Raw genomic sequence first — 16,160 nt, 5'->3', positions numbered from 1 at the left:
GAGGAGGAGAGAGGGGAAGAGTAAGTGCAGTCTGAGAGGTAGCAAAGACAGGGTCACCTAGGTCATGGCTTGGAGTTTTACTCTGAGAGAAAGGAGAAGCCACTGCAGCATTTTAAGCAGAGAATGGGATTATTCGATTTACGTGTTTAAAGGCTCTGAATTTATTCAACAGAATTTATTCACCATTGACTGGGTATCTACTGATATGCCAGGCATTGAGCTGGAGCCTAGATTGCAAAAATGAACTATTCCCAAAGCATAAACAGTCCTTGGGCCTCTGGAACTGGTTGGTGCAGGTCAGTGTTTGTATATTTTTTTTAAAATCTATTGTCCTGCTGGCCAATGTGGATCAGTGGTTGAGCGTCAACCTGTGAACCAGGAGGTCATGGTTCAATTCCTGGTCAGGGCACATGCCTGGGTTGCGGGCTCGATCCCCAGTGTGGAGCATGCAGGAGGCAGCCAATCAATGATTCTTTCTCATCATTGATGTTTCTCTCTCTCCTTTCCTCTCTGAAATCAATAAAAATATTTTTTAAAAAATAAAAAACAAATAAAATCTATTGTCCTTGCCCCTTGCATAACTTCATGATCTCAGCATCCACATGCTTGCTGTCCTGGGCTAGAGCAGGCAGACACCAGCCAGATCAATCAGGGGACTCAGGTGCCCAGTCCTGCCCTAAACATACTGTGTGGCGTTTGGCAAGACATTAATTCCCCTCTTTTCTTGGGTTTTCCCTCCATTTACAGGACTTTATGCAGAAATATATTTGTGCTGTCTGATTAGATAACCAGCACTGAGAACAGTAGGGTGTACTGAAAACCGGACGATTTTAATTTTCCCTCAAATTATCATACTTTAGGATAAATAGAGAGTCGCGTACATTCTCCTGCTATCCATTCTGGCAGCACTGCCTCAGCTGGAGACCGTCTGCAAGCTGGCAGGCCAGAAGCGCAGAGGAACTTATCTGAGTTCCCGGAGATGAAACCTGCTAGTTATCAACAACTGAAATTCCAAGAGAGGGCCTTCTGGGAAAGAGCCATTTGCAGCGACAATCTCTGTTTAACTCGCGTGCCTTCCTGCTAACTTCCTCCTATTGAGGAAGGATGGGAAAAGTCATATTTAATTTCAGCTTCAAACACAATTCTAAATGATAGATGTGGCTTGCTCACCTCACCTGCCAGTCCTCAATAGATACTTAAGAGATGAAACCTCCATTCTGAGGAAATGGAAAATAAAATGACAGACTTCAAGCAAAGTGGTTCAGGAAACCAAAATTATTTTTATTGCGTCTGTGTTTGCCTGCAATATGCAGATGCAGCCTTGACGAACAGCAACACCATTTTCACCAAATGCTTATGATGTAACTGCATGAAATCAGGAAAATACGGGGACTTGGCAGGCAACTGGGGAAAGAGAAAAGTAACACAATGCCATTTCAGACTGCAGTCTGCACTGAGCTAAACTACTACAGATGTTTTTCCTTTGTCTTCGTTTAATGGTTTCTCTAAATACAATGTCTTCCTTAATCACTCAAGGCAGCAAAATTTATGGCATGCTAATTAATAGCGAGATGCTTAGCTAAGCAATTCTATATTTATGCCTCTGAATATGTAACTATCTTTTTAGAGCTTTCATGTTTTTCCTTTTACCTTTCTTCTGTCAGATTTCACTAGTAGAGTAAGGGAGTATTAGGAACACAGAATCTTAGGTGGCTTGACAGGATTGATTTTACTTAAACAATAAGAAAAGATATAAGCTATGCTACTTACCCATAACTATATTGGTTATATTATTAGTCCTATTAGTTGTAAACTCAAAACAAAGACAGGTTGTACAGGGAGCAAGAACTGCAACTCAGAAAGAAGAACTACAGGTATAAGTCTGCTTCTCACCATTACTGTTAAAATTAAAAGGCAAAATTAGGTCTTTTTTCCCTGCTCAGAGATTCTTGAACTTTATATTATCAGCAAAGCATGTTGCTGCACCTGCTCTGCTAATCCCTAGCCCTGGATCAGCTCAACTGTAACTTTCTCAGCTCCTACTTCAGGACAGCTGAGCACAAATTAGGAAAATCCCCTCACTCTGGTTACTGGCATTGTGTCAAGTCTATGTTCTCCGACATCAGCCGGACCCTCCGGGCTACTGGCAGTCTTTCTGTTTGTCCCCAGTCAGCTCTGTCAGATTTCCCTTACAGCTGTTCCAAACTATCAACATGCTCACGATCCCCTCCTCCTAAGTAAATGTCCTTGTCCGTATGTCACAGACAACATGGAGGTCCTCTCCTTCCCCTCCACCTGCAGCTTGACCCAGAGGGTCACCCACCTTTTCCTCCCTTCCTCCCACCAGAGGAGAGGTATCTCTTCTAGCCCTAAAAGTTGCTACCTCTAGAGCAGCGGTTCTCAACCTATGGGTCTCGACCCCTTTGGGGGTCGAACGACCCTTTCACAGGGGCCGCCTAAGACCATTGGAAAACACATATATAATTACATATTGTTTTTGTGATTAATCACTATGCTTTAATTATGTTCAATTTGTAACCATGAAAATACATCCTGCATATCAGATATTTACATTACGATTCATAACAGTGGCAAAATTACAGTTATGAAGTAGCAACAAAAATTTTATGGTTGGGGGTCACCACAACATGAGGAACTGTATTAAAGGGTCACAGCATTAGGAAGGTTGAGAACCACTGCTCTAGAGAATACTGAACACCATCTCCTCAGGCTTCTTCTGGGACCTCATTACATTAGTCACTTGTCCTCAGACCTCCATGTCCCTTTAGTCTGCAGATTTGCTCAACTTTTTCCTTATGGCCAAGCACGCACCTGCACACACATATGCACGCATGCATAATTCCTTAATCATTTCAGCCTCTCACTCATGCTGCAAATTATCTTGTAAAGCAATTATCTGTTTACATGACAGTTTTCAGCTGGTCCAGCAGTTTTTAATCATTGTTGTGTCACAGATCCCTTTGAGAATCTGATTACAGCAATAGACCTTTTCCCTGGAGACAAGGGAAAGGTGTCTACACACACACACACACACACACACACACACACACACACACACACATTGTACATGTGATTCCAGGTTGTTCTTGTTCACTGACCCCCATGGGAGAAACGCCTGCTGCTCACCACCAGTTACAGTTTTTCTCCTTTTCCGGGCACACAGGTGAGTCCTACTTCCTTGCTGACAGGATCAGTCCCTGCATTGGCCAATGGAATGCGAGTGGAAGTGATGTGTGTGGATGGTTTAAGAGCCTGAACTTGCTGGGCTATGTTTTCCCTTTCTACTCTGTCACCGTGACCTCTGGGTTCCAGACAGAGACTGCTCGTCAGCATGGGTCCTGGCGTGAAGAGGAGGCAGAGCAGAGCACCTGGCCAGCCTACGATGGGCATCCAGAGTGAGTAAGAAATAAATCTAGCTGTTTAAGGGGGCTGAGACTGGGGATGGTTGGTTAGTGTAGCAGAACCGAAGCTACCTACTTGATAGCAGGGTACTCTCCATTGGATATGAAATAATCTAAATAAGAAAAGTTCTTTGTAGGGAAATTTAAGCTACCCTCTCTTCTGTTCCTAGTCATCTACCTCAGACATCTTTCTCCTCAGACATCTACCTTTCACTTCTTTCCACCTACAAACTCTTTCCCTGCTTCTTTGCACAATTCCTCATCCTTCAGACCACAATTTACATGTCACCTCCTCAGAGAGGTCCTTTGGACCTGTTCCCACCCGCCTCCAGCCCAATTACTATCATTTATATCACCCATGTCTGTCTTTCTCAGAGAGCGTCAGAGCCTGTAATGATTTTACTTTCTGTCTCTCGAGTTCTGAATTTACAATATTCATTGTCTTGCTATCAACAATGATTCCTAACTAACGAAGGTCATGTGGCTGTAGCCCCATATGAGTGTAAGAAAAGGGAATACATTCAAAATATGGAGTGCTTTCACTTGTTTAATATAGTGATAAAAATAGAACCATGAATGTTCAGAGCAAGTCACACTTTAAACACTTTTCTAAACTACGCTAATGGAAGAAAGAACTCTAACCAAAGTGTTGGGCAAGCATCCCCATGTCTTGATGTTCATCCAAAACAAACCATTGAACCTTGGTATTCACCCAGTAACCATTCAGAGGTCAGCTTGACATTTGGGTGGTTTTTTTTAGATAGTTGTGGCCAATAGCACTAACAACCTTTGGTCCCAACCCGGTTAAATAGCAGTGTTTGTAATTCACTGGCATGCATTTCTTGTGTTTTTTGTTTGCTTTGTTTGCTTTGTTTTTCCTTTTACTCAGTATGCACACCAAGCAACTTTACTTCACAGTGACAGTAAGAATTAGTCCTTAAGTTATAGAAACAATTGGGTGGCTAAACTTTTGTTATACATCCAGGAAGGTAGTTGTAACACCTTGTCACAGTAAATTAATTCAGAGCTGTTTGAGGAATGAATTAAAAATAGTATTATAAAATTACCACCCTAGCTGGTTTGGCTCAGTGGATAGAGTGTCAGCCTGCAGACTGAAGGTACCGGATTCAAATCCAGGTCAGGGGCACGTGTCTGGGTTGCAGGCTTGATGCCTAGTAGGGGGCCTACACCTGGCAGCTGATCAATGATTCTCTCTCATCATTGATGTTTCTCTCTCTCTCTCTCTCTCTCTCTCTCTCTCTCTCTCTCTCTCTCTTTCTCTCCAAAATCAATAAAAATATAAAACAAAAAAAATTACCAATTACCTTTTTCATTTGCCTTTATTATATACTAGGGGCCCAGTGCATGAATTCATGCACCTTGTAAGGAACTATGGACCGTGAGGCTGCAGTGGGCACAAGGGCAGGTGTTGGCCCACTCTGCATGCCCAACCACCTGGCCCCTCCCACTGCAGAGTCTGGTCACCTGTCTGCTGGCTGCCCCGCTCCCACCACCACCGGCTCGCACCTGCTGATGGTGCAAAGCGATTGAGGCCAGCACAGCAGTGGGTGTGAGCAGGGCCAGCGCCATCAGCAAGTGTGAGCAGCAGCTGCTGCCTTGATTGCCCCTCAGGAGCACGGGGAGGTGGAGAAGCCATCAGGGGCGATTGGGGCCGGCAGCTGCCGCTCGCACCACTGATGGTGCCGAGCAATCAGGACCAGCGCTGGGTGCCAACAGCGGGTGCGAGTGGCAGCTCCAGCACCAGCAGCGGGTGCAAGAGGCAGCTGCTGGCCCTGATTGCCCCTCAGGAGCAGGATGAGGTGGAGAAGCCCTGAGGGACAATTGGGGCCAGCAGCCACTGCTCGCACCTGCTGAAAGTGCCGAACAATGGGGGCCAGCACCAGGCACTGGCAGTGGGTGAGAGTGGGGCCAGTGCCAGCAGCAGGTGCAAACACCTGCCAGGACCACGGCACACAGGAGCAAAGAATTTTCAGTAACCACCAGAGGCTCGCTCTGATGACAGCGACTGGCACCCTGTCTTGGTCTGGTGCCCCTGCTCACCTGCTCTACCATCCCACCGTGGCCAATGCCCACCATGTTCTGCGCTCTGCTGCCTGCTGTTTATGCCTGCCATGTTCTGTGCACACCTGCTGGTGGTCAGTGCACATCATAGTGACTGGTTGTTCGGTTGTTTGGCCATTTGGTCTATTTGCATGTTAGGGTTTTATATATATAGATAACTAATACTACAAAAGACAACTATCTAATTTTAAAATCCAAAGTTTTATAGCCTTATGTTTTATCTGCATGCATAAATAACATGGTTATTGCTTCAAATTTTCAGAAATGTGTAACTTAAAATCAATATAAAATGTTTTTATTTTCATTATATTTTTAAAATGTGTTAAACAGTCTTGATAGCTGATATTCAAAAGTTGCAATCCTATCTTTCCAACATATAATAGACTCTGAAAAATATTCACAGAAATGGACAGCTCTTTATTTTCATTTAAATTCTTTATTGTTTAAAATATTACATGAGTCTCCTCTTTTCCCCATTGGCCTCTCACTGGCTTTACCCACCCCCAGTACATGCCCTCACCCCGTTACTGTCTGTGTCCATTGGTTATGCTCATATGCATGCATGCAAGTCTTTTGGTTGATCTCTTATCCCCTCACCACAATCCCCCCCACTTGCCTTTCTTCATAGGTTGTACCATCTGTTTGATGCTTCTACGACTCTGGTTCTGTTCATCAGTTTATGTTGCTCATTATATTCTACACATGAGTGAGATCATGTAATATTTATCTTTTCTCCAACTGGCTTATTTCACTTAGCATAATGCTCTCCAGTTCCATCCATGCTGTTGCAAATTGTAAGAATTCCTTTTTTTTAACAGCAGTGTAGTATTCCATTGTGTAGATATATCATGGTTTTCTAATCCATTCATCTGCTGATGGGCACTTAGGCTGTTTCCAAAGCTTAGCTATTGTAAATTGTGCTGCTATGAATATAGGGGTGCATATATCCTTTCTGATTTGGTGTTTCTGTTTTCTTGGGATATATTCCTAGAAGTGGGATTACTGGGTAAAATGGAAGTTCCATTTTTAATATTTTGAGGAAACTCCATACTGCATTCCCACCAGCAGTGCATGAGGGTTCTTTTTTCTCCGCATCCTCACCAGTACTTGTCGTTTGTTGATTTGTTGACGAGAGCCATTCTGACAGGTGTGAGATGGTACCTCGTTGTTGTTTGGATTTGTATCTCTCAGATGATTAGTGACTTTGAGCATGTTTTCATATGTCTCTTGGCCTTCTGTATGTCCTCTTTTGAAAAGTGTCTATTTAGGTCCTTTGCCCATTTTTTTATTAGATTGTTTATCTTTCTTTTGTTAAGTTATATGAGTTCCCTATAAATTTTGGAGCTTAAACCCTTATCAGAGATAACATTCTCCCATGCAGTGGGCTTTCTTGCTGTTTTGTTTATGGTTTCCTTTGCTGTGCAGAAGATTTTATTTTGATGTAGTCCTATTTCTTTATTTTCTCCTTAGTTTCCAATGTCCTGGAAGCTGTATTGGTAAAGATATTGCTACGACATATGTCTGCTATTTTGCTGCCTATGGCTTCTTCTAAGATTTTTATGGTTTCTCGTTTTACATTTAAGTCCTTTATCCATTTTGAGTTAATTGTTGTGAATGGTGTACTTTGGTGGTCTAGTTTCATTTTTTGCATGTGTCCAATTTTCCCAACACCATTTATTGAAGAGACTTTCTTGACTCCATTGTATGCTCTTGCCTCCTTTGTCAAATATTAATTGAGCATAATGGCTTGAGTTGATTTCTGGGTTCTCTGTTCTGTTCTGTTGGTCTATATGTCTGCTCTTGTGCCAGTATCAAGCAGTTTTGAGAACCATGGCTTGGTAATATAGCTTGTTATCTGGTATTGTGATCCCTCCAACTTTGTTCTTCTTTCTCAAGACTGCAGTGGCTATTCACGGTCTTTTTTTTAATTCCATATGAATTCTCGGAGAGTTTGTTCTAGGTCATTAAAATATGTCATTGGTATTTTAATGAAGATTGCATTGAATCTATAGATTGGTTTGGGTAGTATGGACCTTTTAATGATGTTTATTCTACCAATCCATGAACACAGTATATTCTTCGAAATGGACAGCTCTTAAGTAAGATATTCAATTTCATAAGCAGAATGTTTGGTGATCTTCTAAACTAATTTTTAGAATAGGATAAATTTAAGTCTCAATGAGAACAACTAGAAAATGGTTTAAAGTTGCTAAGAAGCTTAGTTTGGAAATAGAAATAAGCTTATTTTAGCTTTGATTTTTCATAGACTTTGTTTTCTTTTAATCTCTTATATGGCAGTGCGCATTACAAAATTATATCCCTTAAAATGTGGAGCACATCCATTTCCCTACCTCCTATGTCACATGTGTAATTGGTATATGATAGCTACATTTTTCCTACTTAGATTTATACTTATACATATGCAGCTTTAAAAAAATACAGATTTTTCAGGTTGGAGTGGAGTGCTTCTTTATTTTTAAATTGTTTCCTCTCAACTAAGTAATTTTCAGGAGAAGATTATCATCTGCCTCTCTGTTTTAAGAAAACATGGGTAATCAGATGGGGCTTAACATCTTTAAAACGGGGCATGCATCAAATGTGCGTGCACAAACGTTTAATTATTTTGCATAAAGACAGATTATTTATCAATTTCTCATCACTACGCCACAGCCTTCAAAAAATGTAAATGCTTCTTTTCTACTGGGGCACTTCATCCAAATGCATAAATATCATAGAAATATTTGCTCTAGAAATGCAAAGCGAATAAGTAATAATGAATTATACTAGCGAAAACTGCAACTGATGTAAGACAGTATCAAAGTTTATGTTTAATAATGCTGAAATGCTGACTGCATTTACTCCTGACTTTACGTATACTCCAAATTAAGTATTCTGAGTCCCAAATTGGAAGATCTTTTACTGGTAAATATAACACGTTAATGAAAATATTTTAGCAGGCATTCCAGATGAGGGAATCAGTAGATGCCAAGAAACGTTACTTTGTAGAAAAATAGTAAATTTAATGAATAATAGATTCAAGTGACGCCAATTAATTTCCTTTATTTCAAACAAAATTTTTATATGAAATAAAAGACCCCTGGCTGGTGCTCAGTGGTTAGAGCACTTCTGGCCTAGGGCACATACCTCCATTGCAAGCTCAATCCCTGGCTCCAGTCAGGGTGCGTGCAGGAGGCAACCGATCAATGTGTCTCTCTCACATCAATGTTTCTCTCTCTCTCTCTCTCTCTAAAAAAATCAATGGGGAAAATATCCTTGGGTGAGGAAAGAAGGAAGGAAGGAAGGAAGGAAGGAAGGAAGGAAAGGAGGGAGGGAGGAAGGAAGGAAAGGAGGGAGGGAGGGAGGAGGAAGGAAGGAGGAAGGAAGGAAGGAAGGAAGGAAGAGAGGGAGGGAGGGAGGGAGGGAGGGAGGAGGGAGGGAGGGAGGGAGGGAGGAGAAAGAAAGAAAGAAGAAAGAAAGAAGAAAGAAAGAAAGAAGAAGGAAGGAGGAAGGAAGGAAGGAAGAGGGAGGGAAGGAGGGAAGGGGGGAAGGGGGGAAGGGGGAAGGGAAGGGGAAAGGAAAGGAAGGAAGGAAAGGAAAGGAAAGGAAAGGAAAGGAAAGGAAAGAAAGGAAAGGAAAGGAAAGGAAAGGAAAGGAAAGGAAAGGAAAGGAAAAAAAAGTGAGATTTCCTACACAAGATCTGCAGTCTGAAGAGTAGGAGCTTCTTCGGGTTGATTCACATCTTGTTTATTTTGCTAATGTGCTTATTTTGAAATAGTGCTCCAGGACAGCATTTAGGGTTATTCATTATATTTACTTTTTTAAAAATAATATGTGAAATCTCCTAAAAACATTAGGCTCTATTTTTGACTGGCTTAGGATTTCTACTTTAAAACTGAATTACTAACAAGGCATCTGGTAAATGTGAAGGTGGCTATTAAACTTTTGTAGCCTTTGATCTTACTAACTAAGTTTTATAAGACTTTAGAGAAAAAGTTCTATCAGTCATCTTACTTAAACATTATTTTAGGAGATTGATATGCCCTGTGTTCTAAAACCAAAATTACCCTACTTTAAAAAAAAAAAAAAGTAACATTAACACACCCATTCATTTTATAAAATTTGACTCCTAGTTGCCAATAAAATGAGTAGAATCAGTTTAAGAAACAGAAAGTGAAAAGGGAAGAAATGGGGGGAGGTGAGAAATACTCTCTCAGAAAATATTTTAGAAAACTAGTAACTGCTCTACATCATTCTCTCTGAAAATAGATATGGATCTTTTCTATAAGCCTTCTCTTTTATCCTGCTGTAACATGACCACCACCCATCAGCACCTTAGTTAAGTGCACTTTTCAGATTTAGTTTGGAATGGTGGAGGAGCCTGGGGGGTAGCATCAGATAGGCAAGATTTCAAAGCAATAAGCCAACATTTACTATGGACCTTGGTCAAGATTTAACACCGTCAGTCTGTTTTTCCTCCATAAAATCATAAGACTCTTCTCCTACAGTGACCTGAATTTTACATCAATCCTCCATTAAAATGACCTTCATGAAGGTCACCAATACCTTCTTAATTTTAAAATCTAATAAATACTTGGCTCTTATTATTCTTGATCTCTTTGCAATATTTGACTGTTTACCATTTCATAATTCTTCAAACTGTTTTCTTACTCGGTTTCTGTGATCTACTCTTTTCTGTCATTTTTTTTCTTATTTTCTAGGTATTTATTATTGTTCTCTTTTGCTGACTCTAGTCTCTCTGCTCTTAATTAAATGACCTCTGTGCTCTTCTCCCTCTGAATTGTCTTCCCAATAAATTCCATCCACCGCTGCTTCTTCCCGTAGCTTTAGCCACCACCTGTATATCCTAACGATTGCCTGTATATGCCTCCTTTCCAAACTTCTCAAGCTCTTAGCCCCCAAACGGCTACCTCATTTTGGACTTCATGGAATTGTTCTATTAGTATCATTCAAAACTACTACCACAACAACCAGGACAAAAATCTAGAACTCATCCCAGACTCCCTGCTCTCCCTCATTCTGCTCTCACATCCCCTCTCCCCAGTCTATGAGAGCTTACTGATTCTTCCTCTAAACTATTTATTTCTTCTTAATAGTTTCTGCCACTGTCTTGGTTCAATTTCTTATGTTTAGATCCATGAAATAGCCTCTACGTTATTCAGAGTAGTTGCACTGTTGTAACAACAAATGTGGTGACAAAAATATCCATGGTTTAGCACAATAATTTTTTTTTCCTTGCTCATGTCACAATCCAGTGCAAGTTGATGGGCAGGATCTACTCCATTCAGGTAACCAGGCTCCTTCCATCCAATGGCTGTACCACCTCCTCTACCAGACCCTGTAACTGGCAGGCAGGTGAGAGCAGAGAGAAGGCAGTCTTGTTATGGGCTTAGTCTATGTACAATGGGAGCAGGGAGAGAATAAATGCAGTTAAAACTGCCATTCAAAAGGGTAAGAATGGCAGGCAAGTGGTGCCCACTAGTCCGTTGCAATTCTGAAATCCTGCTTGGCAGGTCTTATGAAGGCCCTACTCTGAGAGAGTGAGTTATTTGATTGAACTTTAATTCTGCTCTCTGGGAATCGTTCCCTTGTCCCTTTCCTCCTTGACCCTCTGCTCTTAGGAGTTCTTACTATTTATTCCCCTTCAGCACCACTGAAATGAGTGTTACCAAAAGTTTGCAAGTTAAAAGGTGATGTTACAGCTCAGTCGGAAGTATTTTTTGGTCTATTTTGGGTTCTTGACAGCACAACTTCTTCAAAAGCTTGGTAGACTTCTCTCGTATTTGCTTCCATCTGTAATTCTCGGGTCTCTCCTCTCCCTCCCACCCTTCTCCCCATCTCTCTCCGCAACTGCAGCTAAGTTGCTGCAATTAGTTGATTATGGTTTCTAATGGGAAGGCCACACCTTTAATCTGATCTTTGCTGTAGAACTAAACCATGTGCCCAACTAAGAAGTTTTACTGGCCCTTTGTGGCTCCATTTGGAATGTGGAAGCAGCTGGCTTTCCGACCACTTTTCACCCCGATCTTTAGACTCTCCATACTGTTTTCTGTTCAGTTGTTTCTGAGCGTGTCTCTTTTTTGAAACACCTGACCAAAGGAAGCCAATAACAACTGTTACATGACAACACTCTAATTCTTTTAAAACACTTTCCCTAAGGCAGCTGTTCTCAAAGTGTGGTGGGCACAACCCCGAGAAGCCCAAAGACCCGTTTCATTAGTGGATCCACAAGGTCAAAAATCCTATATAATAAAGAGCCAATATGCTAATTAGACCAAACAGCAGAACGACTGTCCAGACGACCTTCCAGACAAAGCCAGGGCTGCGAGGGCCGAGCCCCTTGCACGAATTTCGTGCATCGGACCTCTAGTACTTTCATAATAATAAGGAGATTATTTGCCTTTTCTCCTGTGTTAACATTTGCACTGATGCTTCAAAAACAATGGTGGGTAAAACTATTGGTGCTTTAGCACAAATTGAGGAATTACTAAACCATGTCATTGTATCATTGGACATTGTATCATATTTGCTGCCAATTACTTACTTAAAACAAGAAAAACCAATTTAGCTTGAAAATGCCCTTGACAAAAAAGTAAAATTATTTACTTTGTTAAATCTCAACCCTTGAGGACAGGTCTTCCACATATTCTGTGGGACCGAAAGGAAAGAGCACAGAACAGTTCTGCTGCTGCGATATGCAATTGAGTTGCAAACTGAACTCATCTATCTTTTATGGAGCATCATTCTTACTTGAGAGAACAAGTGATAAACAAAATCTGGTTTCCAGACTTGGCTATTTGTCAGTCATTTCTTGGAAAATAAATGAGTGAGCCTCTCACTTGAAGGCGAACAGCCTGAGAGTAATTTTTGCCAATGAGAAGACGTGAGCTTTCAAATGAAAATTCGAATTTTGGAAAATTTGCATCCACCACCACCAGCTTGATAGTTTCTGAATTCTGAAAAGCTCAATGGTAATGTTAACAAATGTGATTTTTAAACAAATATTAGATAATGAAGCATGTCAATAATATAACTCAATGAAACAATATCTTCAAAGTAACCACTATAAGATATTACAAAATCATGCATACATTAAAGATCCCTTTAAAGTGCAAGTAAGCCAATGGATTTTTATGAATTTCAAGTTCATTGATATGGTTTCAGATTCACACTGCAATCAACTTTTTAAAAAGTTATCATGGTAGTTATTATGTAGTATCAAGTAAATCCACAACTATCTGAAAGGCTATTAAAATACTTCTTCAAAAGAAGAAAATTGTTCTTCTAACATGAAATACCTACACATCTGTGTGAGGCCAGCTTTTCTTCAGATACATTCACTAAAATAACGTCTCAGAACAGAATGAATGAAGAAGCAAACGTGAATCTATATGTCTCCCATGAAGCTAGAAATCATAGTTTTTCAAAAATGTAAAACAATACCATTCTTTTTACTCATTTTTTGAAAATACAATTATAAAATATGTTACTTACGTTAGCATAATGGATTTATAATTATTTTCAGTTCATTAATATTTTTAACTTCTCAGTTTTAATTTCAATATGGTCATTCTTACTTGATATAACATGTAAACAAAAGCTTTTGGTGATCTTTAAAAGGGTCAAGGAGCCTTGAGAAGAAGTTTTAAGAATCAGTCTCCTGGAGAAGGGATCGGCTCTATGGCCCACAGGTAATATCCAGCTGCTTGCCCGTTTTGTAAATGAGGTTTTATTAAAACACAGACACATCTATTTACTTACATGTGGTCATGGTTGCTTTCATGCTATCTTAGCAGAATTGAATATTTGTAGCAGAGGTGGTATTGCTCCCAAAGCTCAAAATATTCACTATTTGGCCCTTTACAGAAAAAGTTTGCTGACCTCTAATCTAGAGCTTTGGTTCTCAAGCCTGGATGCACATTAAAATGATCTGAAAAACTGTTAAAATAATACTAATGCCACTGCCACCACCGCCCTCCCCCAACACATACATACAGAGCAGTTAAGTCCGAATCTCTGGGAGTGAATCTAATATGTAGCCAGGGTTAAGAATCACTGTCCTAAAGTTATAAGAATCAGAAGCATGAATCCTGCCTTCCAAAGTTATTCCAGGTTTGTCCCCTTCACAACATGGATGACTCTATGTCAAGTCCCTAATGTTAGGATCCTCACCGCCCACTGGCCAAACACTCTCAATGCCTTATTTGTTGTTGCTACAGCAGCACCCTACTGGGAGGTGCAAATTTCAATGTTAGGCAGGTAGGCTGTCTCCTCTGGGAAACACTTCGCACATTTCAGAGGCTAACACAAAGTTTTATTTCTTATGCAAATCATGGTGCGGAGTGCTTTGCTAAGGGTCTCTGCTCCACAAAGGAACCCAGCAGCTTCTAGCTAGAGCCTCTCCCCTCCCCCTGGCCTTGGAGTGCACTGCTGGACCCCCCAGGTCCAGCCAGCAGGGGAGAGAAAGCCTGGAGGATGAAGGGGCCAGGCCTGGTGAAGCCAGACAGCACTCCCATGGCCAGAACTTAGTCCCATTGATCGCAACTAAGTATAAAGAAGGTGCAAAACATAGCCTGTCTTTCTGGCAAAAAAGGAAAAGCAAAAACGGTTTAGTGAACGAGCTTTATCCTCCCTGTCACAATTGCCTTACTAGTCTCTTACACTGAGTACTGGGAAGCCCCTTCATGCCCCTGTGGTAGACGGAGTAAGGGCCTCCTATTCCCCAGAACCTGGGATTGTTTTATTTTCCGTGGCTAAAGGGATTTTGCAGGTGTGATTAAGCTTAAGAACTCTGATAAGGGAGACTATATTGGATTATCCAAGTGGACTTAACTTAATCACATGAGCCCCTCCTTGCCCCCCCCCCCAAAAAAAAAGCAAACCTCTCTAGACTGTCAGCAAAGAGAGATGTGAAGATGGAGGAAGGGTCCAAGACAGTGTGGCTGCAGGAAGCAGGAGGAAGGGGCCATGAGCCAAGGATGCAGGCAGCCTCTGGAAGCTGCAAGGCCAAGGAGATGGATCATCCTCAGCCTCCACACAGGAAGACAGCCCTGCCAACGCCTCGATTTTAACCCAGTGACACCCACATTGGACTTCTGCCCCAAAGAACTGGGGGACAATAAATCTGTGTAGTTTTAAGCCACTAGGTTTGTGGTCATTTGTTTCAGCAGCGATAGAAAATAAACACACCCTGTCTTCCGTGTTCACACTGCTGTTGGTAATGTTCCCAAAATTTAAATCTTAATTGGATGTTCCTTTTCTCAAAAAAAATGTAGTGGCTCCTCATTCATTTACTTATTTAATACACATTAAGCACCTATAATAGCAGGCGCTCTCCCAGTCGCCAGGATTGCTGCACTGAGTGATGCAGACGTGGTTGCTGCTGCATTGACACTTTGGGTATCCTGACTACTGGAACATCTAAACCAGTGATGGCGAACCTATGACACACGTGTCAAAGGTGACACGCGAACTCATTTTTTTTGGTTTATTTTTCTTTGTTAAATGGCATTTAAATATATAAAATAAATATCAAAATATAAGTCTTTGTTTTACTATGGTTGCAAATATCAAAAAATTTCTATATGTGACAAGGCACCAGAGTTAAGTTAGGGTTTTTCAAAATGCTGACACGCTGAGCTCAAAAGGTTCGCCATCACTGATCTAAACTCTTTAGATTCCAACCCTTTCCTTGCCCACCTGGGAAACTCCTCCTTCTCCCTTAACAGTTAGGTCGGTCATATCACTCCACAACATAGGGTCATTCCTTCCAGACTCCCTTTTCTATTTCTGATTGGAAAGTTTATGCATCCGAGTTGGTACTTATTTCACTGAATTGCAACTGCCCCTTCCTCCGCCCTTATTATGGTTTTTACCAGATCCAGAGAGAAGCTCCTAGTGAATATACTTTTAAATAAAGCCTGACCCTTCTTTCATTCATTCATTCTCTCAAAATAAGTTCATCAAAATGCATACTTCATCAGAACTTAATTTGGCAGGATTATCGACAGTACCAATCCCTCAAATCAGAAAAGCAGCCGATCTGAACTTCTTTGGCAATACCTTTCCCAGCATGGATGTCCTCTCCATGTCAAAGAGCATTCTTCCTGGAGAAACAGGGTGGGGAGAGAAGCTGAGAATCCCGCATGCTGACCATCAGACTGAATATGGTTACTGCGAAACTGGGCCTCTGCATGCTCCTTTTTTAGTGTTTTTCTGCAATTTACTAAATAATGGTGAAGGTAGATAGTTCCTGTGATTTTAACACATAACTACAACAAATAATTCCTCAGTGGATTAAGTTTATAGGAACTATTTCATTTGGAAGGATTCATTCCATCTGCCTATAAGACCTGGAGGTGGGGGAAATCAGTCCTTTTATAAACATTTTGAGTGTAGAAACTTAAACTTATTTTGTGACACTGTTTAGTTGTAATGTCCTGTTACGTGTTTCCTAGAAAATTAGAGGCACTGGTCTGTTTTATGCACTGACATATTTTTCCAGTGCGGTCCAGCACTCCATGCAAGACTCACATTCCATTAAACTGAGTGGACAAGAATCTCCCTCATCCATTATTAAATTTACCTGCATCTAGATATTTTGTGTTCATCACGGTGAATGTCAATATATTTTATTCA

The 16,160-nt window shown here is 41.0% G+C and overlaps 1 long non-coding RNA gene across 1 annotated transcript; it reads left to right on the top strand.

Annotated features, from left to right (window-relative positions):
• Positions 1-3,199: 3,199 nt before the first annotated feature.
• Positions 3,200-14,658, top strand: LOC118657529. The gene is made up of 3 exons (XR_004968038.1): positions 3,200-3,416; positions 13,143-13,213; positions 14,413-14,658. It is a non-coding gene; the product is annotated as an uncharacterized LOC118657529 (long non-coding RNA).
• The last annotated feature ends 1,502 nt before the right edge of the window (positions 14,659-16,160 follow it).

Source organism: Myotis myotis, unplaced genomic scaffold (genome assembly GCF_014108235.1).
Source record: "Myotis myotis isolate mMyoMyo1 unplaced genomic scaffold, mMyoMyo1.p scaffold_m19_p_1, whole genome shotgun sequence".
NCBI lineage: Eukaryota > Metazoa > Chordata > Mammalia > Chiroptera > Vespertilionidae > Myotis > Myotis myotis.
The sequence above is the reverse complement of the archived record's forward strand: the minus strand, read 5'-3'. Positions and strand labels throughout refer to the sequence as shown.